Genomic DNA, 25,401 nt, shown 5'->3' on the forward strand with positions numbered 1-25,401 from the left:
TTTTATTTGCTTGCAACTAATTGCTCTAATTGCATATGGTAGAGACCTGTATTGCGTTTTTCTCGCATGGTCATATTTCCCTTCGTGGAAATAATCGTGAAATAGGATACAATCATGCATATTAATATTCTTGCAAATTTATAAGAACATGCTATGATATATTCTTTCAATTCCATATACAAATATATGGATGCAGTCTCGAATGACTATTTAGTTATTATAATAACCTCTGACAATATAACGGATGATACATCCTTAACAAACGCGTTCAACATTCATCAACTGATGGCTTTGTTCTTCCTTACAATCTGTGCACGTATTGATGCTCAGCATAGCGATAGAAGCATGTATTATATCAGTTTATTTTATGTGGCATGTGTTGTGCGTTAATTCATTTATAAACACAATGCTGTGTAAATAACATTTCGGCGCCTATGCACGTCGTCTGTGATTGTAAAACGACCTGCAAGGGTTGGCCAGGGTTCTTGGCAACGGCAAACTAAACGTAATGTTAATTGAAGCAACTGTAGAAATCAAATCATATTTAACAAGAAACATTAATCCGTTGACCGGTTATGTCCATTTGCGTTAATGGATAACATATGTGATATTTCACAACGAGCTTAAAGTAAATGAGTTTGACAGCAATCATGATGAGCATACTTGGGTTGAGTGTGCACGTGATGCCTTTGAAGGAAAGGCAAACTGTTTTATTAATATTGGAGAGAAGGCTTGTGTGTTTATTTACAAATAAATTTAGCAAAAGGAAGCATGAAGCTTTAAATATGATTTATTTCTGTAATAACGAAGAGTGGCTGATATTGGAGCTTTGTGTTATTCTATTTATGGGGATGATGATGTTGTTTCTGTTGATTATAATGCAAATAGGTATGGTGTTAATAATGATCATGGGTATGGTGTAGATGATGATTATTGCAATATATATATAATGAGGATGATGATACCGCCACTTTTGTTGATACTGACGACTATGATGATTATGTCTATGATTATCATGGTGATGGTCATGGTGATGATAATAATGGTGATGATGATCACCATGACGATCAAGATGATTTTACACAATTGTAATTGTTACTTAATCACAGTCCTTGAGATCGTGAAAACTCGCATCATATATTAAGTTCATATACCTGTATTCGTTACCGATACTTTATCATTACGTTTTCACTATTGCATTTCTCGACGACCCGGGGGCCGAGGAGATTTCGAACAACATCGTGGACTACGTCTCCAAGGACGACACTCCATACGACGAGGCTCGCGTCCGAGCTATCTTCGGTAAGTAGCTTCGTAGTGTCCTTAACCTTTATCTTGATAAACTAAGATTTGAATTGATTGTTATATACCATTCATGCACTCGAACTTTGAAACGGATTAACATCAAGTAGGGTATAACATGTATGTGTTTGAACGAAAAATTACCTTCGTTCGTATTGTTAAGTTAATTAAAAAGTAATGTTTTAACGACATATTGATAACCAATAGTCATGAAAATTGCAGGTTACATTTGTGCGCTTCTTGAAGACCACCGCATAGCGCCTAAAAACATAACAATTGAAACACTGACTCACTTTCGGTTGAGACGGAGAATGCGGCGAAGGCCTCCGAACAGACGAAGCAGACTGCAGGTATGATATAAGTATATAAAGTATATTAAGATAAGTACTTGGTACGGCGTCTCACAGAAATGAAAACTTAGTAGTCATTAAGTCATTATTAGGCAGATATTTAGTCATTAATAAGGCGTCAAGCGAAACAAAAACGAGAGAAAAATCAATAATGAGGTGTTTTGCGGGAAAAAAGTGTGATTGCATTTCATGTCGACAATATTACTTCCAAACATAGACAAGATTTTATTGCGATAAACACTGACTGATGTGTTGCTAAATAAAAAATCAGCATGTTGGTAAATACAACATATGAATTTAATCTGTATACTTTAATATGATTGTGGAACAGTACGTAAAGATGAAACTTTATATTAATAATATATTAATAGATCTAATGTTACTGCTGCTAATGATGCTCAATGCTACTACACTTTTGATGACACTAAATGATATTATTAGTTTGTTGTTGATGATGATGTTGTTTATAATGAATATGATGACGAAGACGAGGAGGAGGAGGGTTTTGTGGTAGCAATGAAACGGATTATAAAGTTTATTTTCTAGATATGGGTACCTTTTTGTGCCCTATACATAGAAATTGATTGCTTCTTAAACTGTTCTTTCATCGCAATATAATTCTAATCTACTTAGTGTGCACAATTAAATCCAATCGTGATGAAATTGATTTCTCTTGACACAATAAAGAATACGAAAGAAAACGTCTTACCTTTGGCGTGTGACCGATAAAAAAATATTAAACGAACAAGGAAACAATATCCTGGAAGAAAGGTTAATTAAAGAAAATAGTTTGCATAGTTTAACTTAACACTAGGATTTTTTCGCCAACGAATACGGAAACTATGTAAGCATGAATATAATTCATGTCACGTCGCGATTATGATTTTTTATACCTAAAATTGTCGTATTATATTAATAGTGTTTGTGAATTATAAAACAGGGAATGCACTATTAACGACACTGTAAAAACACTTGCTCGTATATTTTTTTAGTTTTAAAGAAGGCCATGACCTTTATTTATGCAAATTTTCTTAAGTAGGGTACCGAAAGGATTACGTTAATTCTAATAAAGCATGACTTAATCGAGATTCGAGACCATGTGATCGAAACCTAGAGCGTAAACAATGCCATGGCATTAACGTTTACAGGTGCTTTTCAAATTTCTGATGAATATCATTTTCTCTTAAACGTAATGAGTATACAATTAACACTTGGCAAAAGCATGACACCTTTGGCAAGTATCGTTATCGACTCGGTGAAAGTATAAATAAATGCTTACGCAATTCTTTTCACCTTTCAAACAGCGATTATTATTGGGAAAATGACTATTTTTTGCGAAAGACGCATCTAACGATTAATGATTTTCAATTTATTTAGCAGGCGGAATAATCCTTTTGTACACCTAATAACTCGTGTGAGGATCAAACAAATGATTAATATCTTTGGGTATCTTAGAATAGTTTAACTAGCTCTCGAGATACAACTCATGTAATGTTAATGTTTGTCATTTTTATGCCACTGCATGGGTCGCATTTTTTTTCGTTTAACCATCACGCAAATCAGAAAGCATGAAAGCATATTTCAAATAGGTTGTTAACAGATAGTCAAAATTATACTCAGTAAAATGATTGTTCTATTATGGAAATAAGATCAGATACTAGTTTACACCGGGTATATTCTGACACAGATAATATTAACCCACACAAGACAAAGACAAACAAAAAACAATTAACTGATATTTACTTGTAGCATGGTTTCGGTATAAGAAGAACTTATGCTGCCTTGCTATATGAGGTAGCTTTTATAGCGGCGCGGTAGAGTGTCTGCCTGGTTTGGAACTGGAAGGTCCCGGGTTCGATTCTTATCGTGGTCGAGGATTGTTCTGCCTGTGTTACGCTGGCGCCAATCACCATGTCTTTCAGTCGTTCCTAAGATGTCGTGGTAGTATGAAATTCGCTGAAGAATTTCTCAATTTGAGGCTGTGTGTGTGCAGCAGGGTTCAGTATATGGAGAACTGAACTGCCTTGCTATATGAGCTAGCTTTGTAGCGACACAGTAGAGTTTCTGCCTGATTTGGAACCGGAAGGTTCGATCCTAATTGTGGTCGGAGATTACTCTGGCTGGGTTATATTACGTTGCTGTATGAACGTGTAGTTAATTAAACACACTTATGAACACACTGTTCTGTCTTTCTTAATTTTAAAATATCGATGTATAGAAGTTCAGTTTTTGTTTTTCTCCTGAAAACTATTAGCTTGTTTCGACAATCCCTACTTACGCACGGGTGCTGTGTAATCCCCGAGAATGTAAGTTATAAAAAACTCGTGTGTCATGCTCAGTTGTTGTATCAGCATTTATCGCACAGCAGCATGCAACTAGTAGACATTTAATGTCTTATGAAGTATTGTTTTGTTATATTTAAAGTAATATCAAAGTAAAAAAGCGATTGCAGAACTTTAACACATTTAATATTAAGCTACTTTGAAAACTACAAAGTGATGTCCATTTTGAAAATCTCACAGAGCAGTTGTCAGGCGATCTAAGAACCTTAAATGCACGAACAGAAAAGATTACTTATTTTTATAGATGTACAAACAAACCATTGACACCATTATCGATCACATGTTACAAATGCTAGGCTTAGTACAAGATAATATTGTTTGAATAATAAGTTGTGCATTTTGTTCCACATGTTTCTCTTCTGGGGATAAGACACATGAATAATTACTGCGTTGTCTATGTCTTCGATGAAAGATAATGATTGTGTAGAACTAACATTGTGTGAACGAACGCAAACTATTGACTTGTAGAGGAAGCGCTCGGGCTCACTTAAATATTTGTCTGTCTCCAGATAGCACACGCTCAAAGCACGAGAAGAAGTTATTTATCATTGAAGCGATATATTATTATTGTATTCAGAAATAACATATATACTATATTTTTATGTTAGATATTATAATTTAGTAAATTTGCTATAATTTAGAGACACACAATCAACGCAGTGTATTATGATAGCCGACATGTTTTGAAATGTGTAAAGCACAATAAGGTACTGTAATGAATTACGAAATAGCGATGTAATAAATTATATTCGTGTTTCATGGTTTAGCAAAGGACCAGTAATACATAAAACATATTTAGCTTTTCCTTTGGTTTCTTTGAATGATTGTCAAAGAATAATGTGAAATAAAATAACCGACGCTTTAAACATGTTCGTAATGAGTACTGAGCTTAATTGGTAATTATGAGTCGTTATAAATTCTGAATACGACACAACAGTTATGCATTTATAAAATCTAGTAAGTAAACTCATTTTACACAAAGCACGTTCACACACAATTCAACTTAATAAGACACGTCTTAGAATGAAAATACTCTAAGACGTCATTCACGGTATTTAGATAATTCGAACAGACTGGAAATTATATATTTTCTGTAGCATATATATATATACATTTCAGACAAAAGTGTCCACACTATTTTATCCAATACAAAATATACACATATAGAAGATAATCAGGGAAGAAAAACTCATATACTTCATAAAGGCAAGTACATTACTATGTGTATTTAGCTTACAATTCTCATTTTTAGACGCTTATGTAGTAACACCACTGCAAATACAACATTTATCAAACGATTTTAGTCAATTACGCATGAATTGAAACTATTTATGATAATTATCGTTTGCAGCATGCGAGAAGGCAGTTTCTCAAACTAATCACAACTATCGTTTGATCTGTGTTCTATCTGTATTTAAAATACGATTCGAGCAAATGAAGCATGGTTCAGATGTCCTATGATAATCAAAGTTTGCAACCTGGTAGAATAATGGTTCTAAATGCAATAATTACAACCGTTTGATGCGTGTTCGTTTGATATTTGTGAATTCAGTTTACTTCAAATTGTCATATGATTGGTATGTTATGGGCATTATTTATAGCTGGCAATAACATAGTAATTATATGATCATATTAATAATGTTCATGGTCAAATGTTCCTAGCAGGCTCAGTAAATCATTGTTTTTTACCAAAAAGTCAATATAACGTTTTAATTTCCGCTTCATGTACATCTTTCAATAGAGCTGTCAATTATTAAGTATCATGGGTTTCAGTTTAACAATTAAGCGTTTTTCGAACATATTTTAATTGATGTTTTAGTTCTGGATAAACAAAACGACTAGACAGTGGATACATTAAATAATGCGCTTAAATTAAAAAAAAAATATTTAAAGTTGTTTTCGTATTCGTAGACAAGCAGAATATGAACTAAACGCCCATGTTCATGGCGGAGTATATATACAAGACTCGCGAGATTGGGGAATTTAAAAACCTTTTAAATGACCTTGTGGATGCCTCTGAGGTCTGTAACGTTACTTCATAATGTCATTGTGATGTAATTATCAGTTATGGCATAATATTGTGTGACGTCAATATAAGTTGTGTAATTAATGGTTATTTAAATGACGCCTAACCTATTCGTTTTGTTTGTATAAGGTCTTGTTCACGATGCTATGACATTTCCTATTTCGTCAATGCTGCTAATATTTCATGCATTTCAGTGACACATATTGTGTGCTTAAAATAACCATGTGCTTTGACATCAAAATTTGTGATAAACCCTATGAATACTATGGCGACATATTGAGTTATGACAACTTAATAGTTCGCCTTAAGCTCAAATACTAGCTTAGGCTGTCATCACTTTAAGGAAGAGACGAAGATAAATAAATGATAACTGACTATCATAAAAAGTTTAAGTTCGTTCCGTTTTTAATTTAAAAAATAAAACAATGCTATTTCTACTGCATGCCAATCCCTGAATCATTATCCACGAATAACGATCCAGCCAGTAATGGAAATAAGAAATTTCTCCGTGCTTATTGGGACATTAGTCATCGCATAACGATATGGTTTTATTTACGGAACATCCGCAGTTTTATGGCGGACAGTCGAGCCTAATTAAGCATCATTGATACATCAAGATACTTGGGGCATAGACTACCACACATCGGCATATCGCTTTAGAGTATTAATGTCAAGGACAGGCGTCGAGATGCGCAATACCCGTGCACATATACATATTTATTGATCCATATGTGAACTGGTATAGCATAACATAAATAAATTGAGTTCAAATATTAATGAAAACAGAGTGTTGCTACAAAAAAGCATTGACAAACATGTCTAGGAAAAAAAGTGATTTCTGCACATTTTGTCGATCTCAGTAACATGTAAAATTGCCTGGGTTAACATTTGGCTATAATGCAACACGTTATTGAATAATTTGATTATAATAATATAAGCAACAGCGTCGCAAATGACCAATTTTATCCTTGTATGAAATGCCCAATGTGTAATGTGGATTCGCATTTGTCTGTTGTCATGCAAGTCATCGAAGTACAATCTTTGATCCACATCTCTACAAATTTGCTCAAAATTTAATGTATTACACATAGCTTTAATGTTTTGCAAGTTTAAAGGCAAACTTACAAGTGTAGTTTCGCCTCAATGTAGTGTTTGCAAATTAAGTCCCACTTGCCGTTCGCAGATCTTTTGCCTTGGTGTTTGTTTTATCTATCTTGCTGTCGTTTATTTCTCGTCATTTCTCGCTACTTTTATATTATAAAAAAAAACACAGACAAATGTCATCCAGCCTTGCTTATACGTGTTCATTGTTTATGTGTTGTAGTCGATGAATGTATAAGCTTTGCGTAACCTGTTTTCTTTCTTGCTTTTATTTGAAGCTTCGGTTGGGTTTTATGGTTAGACAACATTCATTGTGATGCCAATCCTTTTCCTGAAAATACGAAAGCACCGAGCCAGGCACGTTTAATAACGTCTAATTACTTTTTTTTATTTTATTTTGCTCGATATGCTATCTTGTTTAAAGCTGGCAATCCCATTAAACGGCAGCAAACATTATGATGTCATATAACCAGCGCACCCTGTTGTGCTCTGATATGTGGATAAAAATAACAATTGCGCGTATATTTGTCATAGGTATGTCGATGTTTCAATGACTTTTAACATCTCTTAGTAGATACGCAATCGTTGTAAACTTAAATAACTTAATGTTATTATATGTGATACTGTTTTATATTATACAACAGCCATGTGTGATTGTTTTTAAATACTTAAATCGAAAAAAATGTTTTGTGATTTTATCGGATGGTGAACTGTTTTTTCAAAATGTATATATCGTTTGGTGTAAAAGTCTGCCTAGTCGTTCTGTAAGACAGCAGAAATAAACATTTTCATAAATAACAATATTTGTACATCTTTGAGAAATGATGATGGACTAAAAAGCAAATGATTTAATGATAGCTTGATCATGTTTACGTGTGTCTCGTTTTGTTTGCTTGATCAGAGACATTAAATAATTAAATCAGAGATAAACACCATGTCACTTAATGTAAAGGTCATTTGAGTTTCGCACGTGTGATCATAATTTGTTGGTGTGTTCAATTACAATTTACAGTTGCTGTCGTTTTTCGGGATAAGTCTAAATCATATGGTATTGCCTTTTGAAAGGTGTGAGAACCCAAATATAATTTTTGTTTCTGTACAAGAGAGTACATAATTGTACCAGCAAACACCTGCTCCAGTGCATAACTGAACACACACACATGTTTACTGTGACTACTGTACGTCGCGTTGAATGTCACGGTCGGTGATGTTTTTTTATTTTCGATATACATTTTCCTCTTTCAAAATAATATTTTAAACAACTGCACAGTGTATTCACCTCAGAATAAAGTTGTTTAACGTTGTTTTAAAAAAAGCCTTAACCAGCAAGCATGATGTTGTTTTTTCTTGTCGTGTATATTTTCAAAACGCATCTTCGTTCCAAACACGTTGTCCCTGTATTTCTATTATAATCTGCAAAACAGAACAAGACAAAGTTTCCCTTGTTTTTTTATTGTGTTTTTTCCCAATAAGTCTGCATCAGCAGGAACTTTTGTTTTAAATGTTGTCTATGTGGTAAATTGTAAATATGTGTGTTTAATTTAATCGCTAATGGAGTTATCGCTGTCTTATAGTATCCTTGAGACGGTTATGGTTACCAAAACCGTTGTTAGTGTTTAAATAGAAAACCGTTCACCTTTGTTTATGTTAATGTCAAGACGTTCGTGTATTAATTTGAAAAATGATATTATTTATTAATTAATTCAAAGGAGCATTTATTTGACATACAAGATAAATGGTATTGTTAATAATAGATTATAATACTTATAAAAAATAAATATAAAAGGAAGAATGAAATTCGAAACGCATTTTCACGCAATAAATTATTGTTAACAGGAACATTTTATTTTAAGCAAATCATACTTCAGGGACAACCGTTTCCGCCTATATTGATTTAGGGTAGAAAATACTTACTTTAAACAACAAATAAAAAAACGTAAAAGTCCATGATAAGCCTTGCGGACTCCACAGTCTGATAACGACGCTTAATGCACATTGTTTCCAACAACTGGGCTTATATGGTGTCATCCATGCATGCGGAAGGTCATGGGATCTATCCGAAGGTACCCCACGCTGGTTCACAGACGTATCATACAAGCTAGAGTACCCTCTCGAATGTTTGAACCGACATTTTACCAATGACTTGTAAACAACGGTGCTCGCTAAGGAGAAACCCGCAAATTAGATTGGCCGCCATGTATCTGTGAATTACACTCTGGGAACATTCGCCTTTTTGATATCCGTAGCGACATCCGCGATCAGGAAGAGATGTTTGAGATTGATTTGAATAATGACAATTTTTCAAAAGTTGGGATACGTATCTTATACGTTTACATCTTTTTAATGGCGTCGATGAGCTTTAAATGCCAGTTAAAGCTGTTCCTAGATCTATGTGTTAAGCATTTTATCCTCGCTAAGGATAACCGGGGCCAAATTCATATGTGTAAAATGTCGTCCCTATTAGCCTGTTCATTCTTGGACGCCACTTTTCGCCTCGACTAGATTTTGTTTGTGATGAGAATTACTGTTAACAAACTATTTCATAAAAACAAACACAATTGCTTTCCACATTGTAAGGACTGTGAGGAGTGCAAGGCTTATCTGAAAAGAAACTTACCGCGCATGCATAAAAACACGTTTTGTCGTAGTGAGGCTCATTTTATTTAACATTTTGTGTTATCTTCAAAACAAGATGCACCATTTTCCACAACAACAAAATAATAGCACTTCCATTGCAAGTAATTCGTTCTCAACATCAATAGCATCATTAACGTTATCATCACGCCATCAATTACCAAATGAACACATGTTTACACTATTTTATAAAATGCTCGACCTGAACGATTCAATCCGTAAATCCCATCAATTCAAGATAACATCTTTTGCAGCGGCTTGTAATCACTAATAATTGGGGATGGCATTTAACTGAGTTGTTCGCTTTATAATTAACCATATGACATGGTTAAAGCTTAAGATTCCGTGGATGCGTTTTATGACCTTAAATTGCCTCTTTCAATTTAAGCTTTATTGGAATATATTATACTTTCTTTGGACTACATTTGTCAAAGTTTGAGGCATGTTTATATGCGTTCCAGCTATTTTCGAATCAAGTTAAGGCGATCTATAGTTATTATACGTAACAGAATATTTGATAAGTATTCAATGACAAAAGCAAATATATAAAGGTAAGTTGTTTATCAATAACACTATTAATGCTGTTTCGTCTAAAACATCCTCATCTAAAGGGCCCACCATTTTTCCCAAAAGCTGAGATAATATTCGATGACCTTTAACATTTTCTGAAATACCTGGAAAAAACTATTTAAATTGTCAAAATCCTGATTTTTTATATACACAGATGCAATTTGCCAATGTCTGATATTGTATATAAGAAACATTTTTAAAGCAGATAAAGCATAAATTCATCAAAAGAACACGTGGCATTGAACATTCGTGTAAATTTAACTATGAACTGTGATGTATATCGCGTGATGAAAATGTCAACTGGGAAAGCGTTATCAACGTGTTCTATGTGAGCTGTGTGCTTGGATTATATTGGGCAAATCACTTTGCCTTGAAAAACTTTAGCTCACCCTACTCTTTTACGAATAATTATATCTTTACTTAAATGTATAGGTGCTACTTCATTATATGTTGCGGGTGTTCATGTTGACCTTCTTTATCTTAATAAAGATTGATGGGCCAACTTAGAGCGAAATCGGATCGAAGTAAACCCTTCTTTAAAAACACACAACTCATCGATTCAGATTTGAGAAATCTTCGATCATTTAATCGCAAAACGGTGATAAGGTGACAACGCCTTTATTATATACGTCATGGTTGATATACTAGGGTGAACCACGCATGCATTTAACTGTGTAAATAATGCGTCCTTTTATACTAGATAAAAATAGATATGTGCAGTACCATGCACTACAAGTCAACAAACTCGATTGTATACACTTATAAAGTTGCTGCTGTAAGAAACTTAAAAGTCACAGCATTTGGAATGTTAGATTTGTGGATACTCGGAGACATAAATCGAATTGGCTATATTTATTGTGTTTCTTTCATGTCACATTTTGGTGTATAATAACTGAATCTCGAGGTGTTAACTTTCGATTTTAAAGATCTCATTCGTATACAAATTCATCAGAGGAACTCAAGATCTTATACGTTTCTCTGCTTATATTTTACTTAACAGCCGGGCTCAGCATTATTCAAAATAATTTAAAGTAAAAGTGCCACTGGGACGCGCTCAATTCTGATTAATTTCGTAAACATTGCGCTTCTTCATTAATTCATCTCCGCGTATTCCTTTTCCCATACAGCGGTTGATGCAATCATTCAATATTTACTTTAACATTTCCATCGAAAGTATCAATCATATGGTTTTGAATGTTCTAAAATTCCTTCTGATAGAATCATGTCTCCGTCTTATTTAAACCACCTGACATGTATCATCGATAATATAACATGTATGTTTCAGAGCAGATCAATGCCGCCTTAAAAGCGAAGTTTCAATCCGCTGAGAAATTGCTTAAATCAAGTACGACCGCCGACCAAGGAGATGCCTTGCTATACTATCAAGGAATAACTAATGACCAATTATATACTCTTTTTCAGACACGTGACCAATAAGACACATTTAATTATTACCAATTATTAAAAATATACGAATTGTGTATTTTATTGTACGAATGTTGTATTATATTATAGTTGGATCTACCCCATGTGCGTATGAGCTTTGTTAGCGATCCCTCTAACTGAACGCAAGGGTGTATCAAGTGTTGCCGAATACAACAAGACGATTAACATCGGCAAATGTGACCATCATAACAAGTAGCTGACATTTGCATTAACATACATTCGTCACTTTAATTCGTGTTTGTCGAGGGAGGAAGTATTAGTTGGACTCATGGGACATAAGTTGTGACCTCATAACAAGTAGGCGCAAAAAACTACGAACACATGACATATATTTTCAAATGCAAACAAAAAGCCTATAGATAATGACCGCGAACTAATGTCTGCTATTTAGAAACTGTATTAAAGCACGCATGTAACAACACAACGAAATGTGTTTATATACCAAATTTATATAATAAACCGCTACAATATTGGTATTCGTGACAAACAACAATCGATGTACAAACACAGCAGTTAAATTGTCTGAATTGCTCCCAACAAACGAATTGACAACAGCAAGAGTAACAACGAATTGGAAGGGGTAAACAAAATAAAAAATGTTCCACATAAAATGTATTAATAAATTGGCTTCATAAAACGAAACAATACACTGTCTACATTAAATGGAACAATGCATTGGTTAGAACACAAAACAATTAATTGGCTTCAGCAAATGTAAAAATCTATTGACTTCATAAAATGTATAACTACATTGGCTTCAGCAAAAGCAATATTGCATGTTCTACATCAAATGTAACAACATATTAGCTACATAAACTGTAACACAACAATGGCTACAACAAATGCAACAATGCATTTGATACAACGAATGGGACATTGCATCGGCTTCAACAAATGTAATTGGTCACAGCAAAAATAACATGTATGGCCATAAGAAAATGGAAAAATCAATTGGCATCAAATGAAGCAAATAATTGGCTACACTAAACGCCATTCTATATTTATAAATGCGGTTTCATACCAAAATGTTGTATTGTCATAAATCAGCGAATTATGTCAAGCGTTATTTCAGGCGTATTCTGACAAATGACTATTTGACTCAATTTCATAACCGATTGTTTGGCGCTCTATGATTCTATAGATTTCCGATGTCTGATGACAATGAATAGTATATCCAACCATATACATGATAACACTGCGATAAACACTGACTGATGTCTTTTGAAACAGCAATTCATCATGTTTCTAAATAGAACATACTTGATTGTGATCTGTATAATTGAACACTGATTACGGAACTTTACATTAACATAAAACTTATGATACTATTAATGCTAATGGGGCTTTTACTACTACTGCTGCTGCTGCTGCTGCTGCTGCTGCTGCTGCTGCTGCTGCTGCTGAAGTAGATTTTGAGATTTGTTATGATAGTTAATTATATTTATTAGTTCCTTGTTGGGATTGATGTTGTTGATGATGATTAAAATGACGAGGGCGAGGAGGAGGATGGTATTTATGTTAGTGATAAAACGGATTCTTGCACTTATTTGTAAGATGTGTGTATCGTTTTCGGTGATCAATCGGAATTAATGACATCTTAAACTGTTTTTCAGCGTATTGTTTTAACCTTCTTGAGATGCACATTAATATCCAATTTCGATGAAAGTGGTTTCTGTTGACACATTAGAGAATACGAAGAAAAGAGCTTTACCTTTTAACTTGACAAGATAAAAAACTGTTCAACGAAAATAGAAACAATATCCTCGAAGAAATGTTGGTTGAATACAATAGTTTGCATAGCCGAACTAAATAGATGTGTGTTTGTTCGCAAACGAATACGGGAACTATGTAAGCATGAAATTAAATTATATCAAGTCGCGATAATGATTTCGTTAAACGTAACATTGTAGTTTTATGTTAAAAGTGTGTGTATTCTTAAACAGAAAATTAATTATTAACTGTAAACATACTTGCTAATACATTTTTCGAGTTGTGAACAATGTCATTTGAACAAGTGTTTCAAGAAAATAACTTTAAATCTAATTAAACTTTAGTAAAACGAGATTCGAGCCACGTAATAAAACCTAAAGGGCTAACCATGGCATGAAATCTATACGTACTTTTCACATTTCTGATTAAAAACATTTTCACTTTCACATAATAGTTATTGCATTAGAACTTATGATAACTAAATGCCTATACAAAGCTCCAATTTAGCAGTACATATATCCGAAAGTATATACGTCGTTGTTGCAACGCACCTATATGCCTCATACTTTTACCTAGTTTCATGTGATCATACTGTCTTTCGATCGGGCTTTTATGTATGTTATTTCTTATTCGAACGGCTTTATATACTACGTTGCTATTGTCTTCTTATATAGACAACATTGTAATTCGTGCCTGGTGAACTGTATTAAATGGTATCAAAATTGACTTCATAATCTACATTTTAATTTTATTTGGCTTAATCCGGGGAAGCGACACGTACAGGTATTTTAAGAGCGATTGCCAGTGATTTGGACGAGACAATGATAAATGGCAAAACATTAATGAGGCAAACTGTGTTTCGCCTATGACTTCATTTCGCTGACAAACTTATTTCATGCCAATTGTAAAGTCTTTCACAGGCAAAGACGATTTTTACACTTTTGAAAATTATCATTATCAACTCAATACTTCCGCAAATAAATGCTTACGCAAATGTTTTCACAGTTCAAACAAAGTGTATTGTTGTGAAAATAGCTATATATTGAGAACAACTCATCTTACGATAAATGATAAATGATATTCTATTAATTTAGCAGACATAAATATCCATGTTGTCAACCTATTTAATCGTGTAAAGATCAAATCAATGATACAAATGTGTTAGTATCTTAAACTACATTTAGTGTACATAGTTTTTCACATACATCTAGTGTAATAGTATGCATGTCATTGTTATGCCATTGCATGTGTCGCATTATTGCCGTTTTCATGTTGTTATGCTATCATGCTTATGTAAAAGCATGATGAAATACACAAGTACAGTCCACTCTCGTTATCTCGAAGTCGGCGGGAACAAGAAAAAATATCGAGATAACGAGAGTTCGAGATATCCGATTATGCGTTTTCAACGAAAAAACGAGACGAATATTTACCTTGTTTTTAACATCTAAATACCTGCTTAGAGGTCTAACTAAAGCCGTCACCGTGTGGCATAATACTCTGTACCTGATATATACGCGTTTTTACGAGGCACGATCAATTTTGCTATTGAAATGCTTAAAATGACGTTTTACCTATTACATTATTGCATGAACACATGCGATTATAATTTTTCTAAACTGTCGTGAAAACATCCGGTAATGTTGCTATTTAAAGTTATGATGCAATTGACGTCCAATCAAGACGAGGGTTTTCCATCTGAACATGCGTAAATCACGTTCCGGAATACTGAACTGCACATGTATCTTTTGTAGTTTGAAATGCTAATGAAAATGACTGATGGAGTTCAATAATAGAACAACATTATGCAAATTGGCGACGGTTTATATACGCAAAAATATAACTCAATGCATTTTGGAATGGTGTTTGTAAAAACAATTAGTCTTTCGGCAAGCTGTGTATTAATTGCAGTTAATTGATGTTAAAGTGACAGGCCTTACTCAAGTGTTAATGGCTAACGACATTTCACACGTGTATCGGGAGCAGCCGGGCGAAGCGGGACGGTGATGAATCAAAGAAAAAATTTCTCACCTTTTGCCGACACTGACACAGTTATTCGCACTTCGAGATAAACCACAGTAAATACATGTAAAATCGGGACTCAGGACAAAATTTTATATCGAGATATCGATTATTCGACATAACGAAAATCGAGATATGCGATGTTTATTTATATAGATAAAGAAGGAAAAAAGTTGGGACATTGAGCTTACTTCGACATATCGAGAATATCGAGATATCCGATGTCGAGATAACGAGAGTGGACTGTACGAAATTATATACTTATCATAGGTTGTCAAATACATCTCGTTGTTTTAAAATGTATATTATATTGTGAAAATAAATAGAAACTTTTTACACCGAAAACTTTTTTTTTCACAAATAACATTCACAAACAAAAAGCAAAGAGAAATGTAAAACAAAACACTCGTATTTAACGTTTCTGTTTCAATCTGAAGTTAAATTAATCACAATAATAAACAAACTTGTGTGTCTTTCTAAATGTTAAACAATCGATGTTGTGATCTTCGGTTTTTATTTTTCTGCTGATAAATATAAGCTTGTTCAGAGTATATAACAAACCATCCCTGCATACGCACGAGTGCTGTATAATCAAAGAAAATAGAAGTTGTAAAAAAACTCGTTTTATCATGTTCAATTGTTTAGTTGCTACATGTAACCCACTGCACATTGCAACTTTTAGACATGCTGTTTCTTATGATGAAGTATTTTGTTGTATTTAAACACCAGAAAAGCAGTGTAAAAGGGCCACAAACTACTTTTCAGTTGTACACTGGTGTGTAAACAGCAGAAAACAAAAATGATTTTTTCATAATATTTAAGTTTGTATTTAATATTTTCCAATGGAATTTGACATAAATATACTTTAGTGTACAAAGAATAAGTATGTGCAATTTGGTGACTGTAAATTATATAGTTAATGACTTACAGAAATAAGTTTTTTGTTGTCTGCTTGAAATTAAAATTTCCCTGTAAATGCTAAGCACCGCCCGCTTGAAAGGTTATGAACTTCTCTCAGTCAGTAGCTAGCGTAGTTTACACTACACGGAATATTGTCTGACAGATGGCAGGTAAGTGATGGAAATTCTCTAAATAATCCACTTCTTTCTATTTATCAATGTAGATGTTCATTGACAATTATCATTTTATGAAATAATGAAACTTTTTCCCACAGATGACCCATGTATGGAATGTTTGATGGGTTTGGTAACCATGGTCTGACTAAATCCAGCACACATTTAGGCATTATTTCTATTCTGTGCCATTCATATTTTTTGCAACGAGGATCCCTGTTTAAAGACTATCTCTTTTTTATTTTTTATCTTTCATCTTCCCAGACATTTCTGTGGTGCATCATTGTCCAAAATCTTTTGTATTTCTCCTTTCTAAGTCCAGTATTTGTATGATTAGGTTTCAGCATGTTTGTCGTCCTCCCACCCTAGCTGTCTGTTTCTCTCATTTGTTATGCATGGTCTGCAGTAACAGTATGGACATTCATCCTGTGATTCATCTTGCGCAATAGGAAAATTTGGGTATATTTCACATTTGCTGGTTGCTCACCTCCAACTTCAAGTAACATATGGTGCTCGTCACACTGAGTAGATGTTGTAATCAATTGTGTATCCTGATTAATTTCAATCCATACCCAGTCATTGTGGTTGAATAAATTAGTTATTGCATTCAATTGTAATTCCGATACATTGATAATTAGTGTAAGGCTTTGATTTTCTGCATTCATGATGGTATTTCACACACACACAAACTTTGCTAGTGTGCAGTGATTCATTATCATGATACAACTCATGTATCTCATGTAAGTACCACATGAGTGTGAAAATTCCTTTCCAATATAACGGAACAGATTTACAACTAATAAGCAGTCAATTGGACTGACCCACTGTGTCTGTGTGTGTAGGGGGGGGGGGCGATCAATGTTTGAAAAAGAGTCGGACCAAGTTTATATTGAAATATTGCGCACAAACTGTAAATTCACATATAATAATAGTGTTGTAAAATGTGTACAAGTTGTGTTCATTAAACAAATAATTAAAACAATAGAGTAACCGTTTATTTGAAGACACCCATTGCGAAAATAATACAATGCACTATATTTGATTTGGTATTTGCAGACCAGGAACTATATCATGAATATTATAGTGTATTGTAAACATGGATCAACAAGCAGGCAATAGGAATCCTAACTTTATAATTTAAGTTCCTGGTAATAAAGATGTCAAAACATGTTACAAAACAAGTTACAACATTTAAAAAGAAAATGGTCTCAATTGAAAGACGGTTATGTATCAAATACTGATGTGATCAATGCTGTGTTTGAGTTTTGGTTATCAAATAATAGTGATGGAATTCGTTCTGCTGGAACAGGTGGATCTCACCAAGAAGTAGCACAATGTGATACTATGCAGGATTTATTTATTACATAAGCAGATTCGTTACAATCAATTTTGGAAAGGACATACTATCACTCACGTTACTGGACACATTCTTGTAAGGTGACAAAACGTGTTAGAAGAGGACATGTAAATAGTAGCAACAGTGACATGCTCAAACCAGGAGTCTCCTCACACCTTTTCGTGGTTATCATCACCATATTTTCCAAACAAGGAATATCTAGCTAATCATAGAGTATTTATGCCATGGTGTGCAGTGGAATGTTGCCCGTTTGCAAATGCAGCCGGCTTTGAATGTGTAACCAAAGAGAACAGGAAAACTTTCCATACCAAATATAAATAAAGTTTACAAAGTGCTCATGACAAGTCAATTGAAGATGAATTGCTGGATGAAATAGGGGCCTATGCAGATGGAATTGAAATCATGAGTGGACGAAAAATGCAAAGGACACCAGTGTAGTTTCCATAGGTGACAGGACAAACAAGGTTCTAAAATGTGACCATGTCACAAATGCTTATATCATAGTATCTCAGCGCTAGGAAATAAATGGTACGCGAAAGATATATGGATATTTTGCATCTAATGATGTATCTATCAAAGTACACACACATGACCGGAATATGGCAGTAAATAGATTTGTCAAAGATACAGCGTTTATTCAAAATCAAAATGATTATTGGCATGGTGTTAAATCAATGAAAAAAGTCATTAAAAGCTATATCTACAGATCCACAGTATAAAGAAGGTACAACATGGTCAAGACAGTTGGAGGACAAAGCAGAACCAGTGGCAACCCACGTGCATTTAGCCATGAAAAAATGCAAGGAGAACCCTCAAGTGCTGCGTCAAGAATTGGACAGTGTAGTAAAGCACTATAAAAAGGAACATGACAATTGTTTAGACACTTCCAGATGCAAGACAGACAAAAATTATGAACAATCAAGAACTGTGATCACCAAACCAAAAGTAGAGAAAATGCTTGAAAATGCAATTAAAAGTTCACTGATATATAAAAGCCCTGAGAATTTTAGTGTGAGTCGCAGTACATCTTATGTCGAAAGTTTCAACAACGTAATGAACATATTTCAAGATAAGAGGATAGCATTTTCTGATATTCAGTACAATATGAAATCTCAAATTGCTGTTCTCCACTGGAATGAAAATGTTGATAGAGAATTTACCTCCATCTGGAACCCCAGGACCAACCGGGCACCTCGACAAACAAAAGAAAAAAACTACAAAGCCATGCGTAGCAAATACAGGAAAAATATTTGGAATTTATATATGAGATCGATGTTCGAGGTTAGACCACGCAGACGATAAACTTATTAACACGAAAGCATGAAAAAAAACAGTACTCAGTTATGAAACAATCAAATCAAGTCTTAAGACAATGTGTAAATAAATATTTTATTGTTTGGATCTTAAAAATGTACATTTTGTAAATGCTAAATTAATGAATAAACAGTTTGCTTTATGTAAACACGGAGATACTGCAGTTATTATAGTTATAGCACCTATGGATGATTAAAGTCCATTAACATAAACAACCCAGATACAAAGTGTACATATTTTGCATCAGAATGTAAGTTATATTTGAAATTAATTTCATATACACGAATTTTCAATCAATTGAACAATACCATGATTATATAATCATTCAATTTATTTTCTTAATCTTTCAAACTGTGCATGGTCATATCATTTGAATACATGTAAATACAGAGTCAACACTATACCAAATTGATGTCTACTCAAACAAGTGTTTCTGTTTATAAACACTCTAATGTTATCAGCAGATCATTGTCAGATAAATCCAGCCAACTAGTTAATGTAGGTAAACATTTTACCACCGCAAAATCAAGCAAATGAGATCCGGCTTTTAAAGTAATACTGGATTAAAAAAAAAAATTTATCGAACAACTTTAACGCATTACATACTAAAGTAATGGGCAAACTATAAACTTCGGTCCACTTTGAAAATAAAAGAGCAGTTATCACGCGACCAAAGAACTGTTAATGCACTAAAATAAAACGTAACGTACTTCAAAATACAGATCTGCAATAAAACAATTGACAGCATTACGGTACACCTGCTACAGATGCGTGGGTTTATACAAGATAATATCGTTGGCCATTAAGCAATGTGTCCCACATGTATTTATAGCGGGGACTAGACACATACAAAATTATTGCATTGCTTATCTGTCTATCGATGGAGGGTATTGATTTATTGAACTAACATTCTGTGAACGAACGCAATCTATTGAATTGTAGATGACGCGTTAGGGCTCAACGTAGTATTCGTCTGTCTCCAGATAAAACACGTTCACAGAAATAAGGAATATTTTCTCATTTTAACCCAATATAAGTATTGTTTTTAGAGATAACATATAAAAGATGTTGTATGATAGCAGGCACGTGTTTTGCCATATGTCAAGAACAATAAGGTACAAGATGTGTTTTATCTCGAACAATTGATAAAATTAATAGCATTATCGTGTTGCATGGGGAAGAAAAGGACCAATTAAACCAACAACAACTTCGACTCCGTTAATTGTAAAGATTTATAATAAATAGTACTATGTGAATTGAGATCGTCTACACTTAGGAAAAACCTGCCCTTATTAATTTGTGTCAAAAGACATCCATCCTAGACACTTAATGCCAAGCTGAATTTGTGTTTACAAAAGACATCCTTTACTGGAAAAAGTTTATTACGGCTGAAAGTGTCTTTCCTTGATAGCCTCTGCGGATTGCATATGCAAACATGGGATTGTACTTCATGCACATGCACTTATCCCGTTTTTTCCCTGAGATAGGCTGGATGATAAAAGCATATTTTATTTATAAACGTAACAGTTTATTGGTCAGGATAGTAAGAGACTGTCTAGTCTAGATTAGATGTCATCTTACTCGCCTTAATGTTGTATGTCTTTATTTAAGGACCGCACGGCGTAGAATATTTTAAGACAAGTTCGTCTTCATACTCAACCATAAACGGTGCAGACAATAAGGAAAAACATACTGAATAAAAGGATAAGCTAAAGTAGTAATATTGTGGAACATATCGTTGTAGTTGAAATTGAATATACATTATCTAAATTAAGAATATTTAATGGTGAGAACATATGTCATTTTATCCTATAACCAGATGAAAATCGATAGTATTACAACGATCGTATTAACTTTATCTTTAAACTATCACTATCTTTAGATCAGATTTGGTTTTTTTTTCCAAAAATTGAAGAATATGTTATTGTCAACTACGGGAAGATAACATCGTCGGCAAGCCTCGCGCTACCGTGGCTCTAAGCATCGCATGATAAACTTGATCTGTATCAAAAACTCACTTAATATTCTATATATGTGATTCCTAGGTCGTTGTCGCTATGATTTCGCTAGACTATCAGTCATTCGGCAGACTTACGCAAATGCTATACAAATTTACTTTTTTGTTATTGCAAAAAACGTTGAATTTAAATTAAAACGTCTTCTTAAAATACAGGATCTGCATGATTCGCCAAATAAAGTGATCTGTATGACGAATGTGAATATTCATGACTGAATACCTTCGTTAGACCTATTTAAGTGTCTTGCTAACACTTCAGTGCCCGATCCGAAACCCATCACGCAGTTTTGGATCTACAGTAACATAGCAGCCCATCACAGGCCTCATTTGATACTAAACCGCAAATAAGCATTAAATCAACACATCACATTCCAGGTGTGTAAACCATTAGGCGAATCAACAAACGATGTCCGTTTTAATACCCAGATTCAAATATGTTCCAAAGTAATTTGCATAAATTGTTTGTAAAACGCTCATGCAGTAAAGCCAATGTATGTATGGACTTTTATCCAACGATATAAGTCAATTAAGCATGAATTAAATTATTCTATGAAATTGTTTGTGCAGCATGAGAGCAGACAGTTTCTAAAATGAATCACGGCCATCGTTTGATCAGTCTTTAATCTCAATTTAAAATATTTTCGTTCGACCCAAGCAAATGAAGCATGCTCCATTGGTCCCACACTAGTTATAGTTTGCAACCTGGTGGAAGCTACGTCCGGGCTATAATTACCACAGCCGTTTGATGCTTGTTAATTTGATATGTGTGAGTTCCATTTGAATCGAAATTGTCATATGCTTTGTATATCTTGTTTGGAAATAAATTAAAGCTGGCAATTACATAGTAATTATATGATCATATTAATAATGTTCACGATTAAATGTTCCTAGCACTCTCATTAGATAATTATTTTACCAAAAAAAAATACTACAGCGCTTTCACCTGCGCTTCATGTTTATCATAACAATCGTTTTATAATATACAACATCGCAGACGTCCAATAATGCCATCTCACGAGTTCCGGATTAACAAGTAGCATTTTACGAACATATTTGTATTATATTAAGAAGTCAACCAATTATTGCCTTAAAACGTGTTTAAACTATGTGTCACTCAAAACCTAAATTTGAAAATGTGATATATTAAATTGACACATTGGCAGCTCACGTAGAAAAATTAGAAATACCCAAACATGGTCCTAATTATCGAAAAAAACAAAACACATTGTACACTTCAGGAAAACGATATACTTATAAAAAGATACCATAACAGTTGATATTATAACAACAGTAGCATACTGCTTATATACCATCAAACAGATATAATAACGGTTATAAGAATAAATATATAACTGTTCAGAACGATACTAATTTCAAAGATAGAAGACTAGTGGGAAACGGGAACAGGTCAAGTTTGGGGCCCGCATCCAGACCACAGCAGAAGCAAGGTCTAACAGTGAAGTCATTAACTTAAATATCTTAGGGGTTAGTAATGGCTTTTTAATGTGATGATAAATGGGTTTTTAGTGTCTTGTTTGTGTGATTCTGGAGCAAATTTTTAAATAATAAATTCAACATTTGAGAAACAACAGGAAAATATAGTTATCATGAGATATATCCTGTTAATATAAGGTACTGTTACAAGTGAAACCAATCCTTTTCTGTGGAAAACAGAAGTGGATTTACATTTAGGAAATCATGTGTTATGCCTTCAGATGTAAGTTTCAGACATTGTGCAAGATGGTATGCTTGGCACTGATTTAATGCGAAGTCATAAATGTGATTTGATAATTAGTAAAAAATATATGTAACTTGAAGGTGACATAATTTCTTGATGCAATGATTCACCACATATAGCCAGTTGTTGAAGGGTAGCAGTTACAGCAAACATAGTAGTTTAACCAACTACAGAAACGATATTTTCAGGAAAAGTGTTAGATCATATAGATATAAAATACATGTTATTTGTATGGAGGTACATACTGTTTTATGCAGAATACTGATTTATTGGTAGCTTAAGTGCTGGTCAATCAAAATAGTTGTACTGAACTGTGATACTTACAAAATATACAAGATTCCAGTTACAGATTCTAAAGATACTGCAACCGCAAAACGGGAAAATGTTGAAATTTTGTACAGAGAGGCAGTCAATACAGTAAAAATTGGGAAAAGTCAGATAATTGATAATTTGCCTGAACATTTAACATAAATTTAACAAACATCTCTTGAAAATCTAGATTCCAATTAATCTGAGATTTTAAGGAAGATTTTTATTAAAAATCAATACATGTTCAGTTCGGATGATGAGGATATATGTCATGCATCTGGAATAACTAATAACATTGATACTGATAATGCAAAATCAGAAAGAATCACCTTACAGAATTCCTATGTTCAAAAGAAAAAAAATATGTTTTAAAAGAGATATAGAGAATGGAAAAAGATATTGCTATATACAAATTTCCACAAAGTCATCATGTTCAAAATGTTGGTAATGTTAAGATATTAAATCAGGATATTGGCAGGTAGATATAGATGAAGAAGACAAAACAGCTGTTTCTATACCTTGTGGATCTCAATAGCAATGGAAAGGATAAGCGTTTAGGGAATTCAATTCCCCAGCTACATTTACAAGGATGATGAAAAGGGCTTATGATGGTTTGTTATAGTCCACAGTGATAATCTATTAAGACGATAGTAACTCATTTCTCTTTATTTTCCTATCAATAAGAAAGGTTGGAGATTATATTTAAAACATATATTTTTAAGCTTAACCCCTAAAGTATCTATAGAATCTGTAACTGGATTCTTTGTAAAATTAGTATGTATCACATGTATTATTTTAGGATGATGTTACATTCCTTAGAGATAGGGTAAACGAACAAGGTGTAGGTAAAGAACATAGGGAAATGGACGTTATAAAAAATTACCAACTCCAAAAAATTTAATGGCAGCAAGAAAATTTATATATTTAGCAAGTTATTATAGCTCACATGTTTCCAATTCATGAATTATCAGAAACCAATCGGAAATTTATTTGGACTGATGATTGTCAAAAAAGCCTTTTTAAGAATAAAAGATGCTTTGATTAATGCCCTAATTCTTTACTTACAAACAGAAAGTGATCAATTTATTATTGACACTGATGCCACACTAGTAGGTCATGGTGCAGTTTTGTCTCTGATAATTAAGGGCAAAGGAAACGTTATACTTTAGTAAATGGTTTACTAGAACAGAGATAAAATATTGTGTTACAAAAAGAGAATTATTAGCAATTGTAAGTGCTTTGAAATATGTTCACCAGTATGGATGAGTGAATATGATTGTTTTATTGAATGTCGAGTTGCTAAACTGCCTACTAATGCAGATATTTTGTCAAGACGCGTTATTGGGATAGAGTAGAAATGAAAATCGATTCTTGAGTGACTTCTTTGCAAAAGGCAGAGTTAAAGCCAAATAATGTATTAAAGGAAAGCATATTACAGAACATGAACATGGTCCTGTAGCCATATTGTGAATGTTGAGAAATAAGGTTATCAGTTGACATTATTTTTGGAACCACTGACAAAGATGAAGCAGAATCAAAACATTCAAAAACACACTATGTCACAGATTTAGAAAAGCGATTGCTCATTGTTTATGACATTGCTAGAAATAGTATGCATATTGCTAATCAAACTATGAAAGTAAACTATTATGCTAATTAAATTACAACAACTATAAAGCAAATTACTTGGTATGGCAGTACAAACATGTGAAAAAAAGGGACTCGTCACTTATAGCATGGACAGGTCCGTGTTAAGTAATAAACCAGGTAAATGATAGATTTATAGAAGTAAAACTGGTCAAAGGACAAGAACAACAATTGTCCATCATGATACACTTAATTCTTATCAAGTAAAATTGATACCTGATTGGTAGTTAAAGCCATCAGAAATGCGTATATCTTGATCTGAAAAAAATATCAATTATACACATAAACATGATTGTTCGATTTGCAGTAAACGTTCCAGTGCTAGCCGTGTGAGGATTTATACTTCGCCGCCAAAAACCATGCTTTGCGCATTTGAGACTTTAGAAAACAACATTATTGCAGATCATTAAAATGTTAGCTGTGTTGGAAGATATTAAAAAGAA

General features: G+C 33.5%; 1 long non-coding RNA gene across 1 annotated transcript; it reads left to right on the forward strand.

Annotated features, from left to right (window-relative positions):
- The first annotated feature begins 959 nt into the window (after nucleotides 1-959).
- On the forward strand, nucleotides 960-25,398 carry LOC127869555 (uncharacterized). Its single transcript, XR_008044685.1, has 3 exons — nucleotides 960-1,302; nucleotides 1,525-1,652; nucleotides 25,266-25,398. It is a non-coding gene; the product is annotated as an uncharacterized LOC127869555 (long non-coding RNA).
- Nucleotides 25,399-25,401: the final 3 nt, after the last annotated feature.

This window comes from Dreissena polymorpha, chromosome 2 (genome assembly GCF_020536995.1).
Source record: "Dreissena polymorpha isolate Duluth1 chromosome 2, UMN_Dpol_1.0, whole genome shotgun sequence".
Classification (NCBI taxonomy): Eukaryota; Metazoa; Mollusca; class Bivalvia; order Myida; family Dreissenidae; genus Dreissena; species Dreissena polymorpha.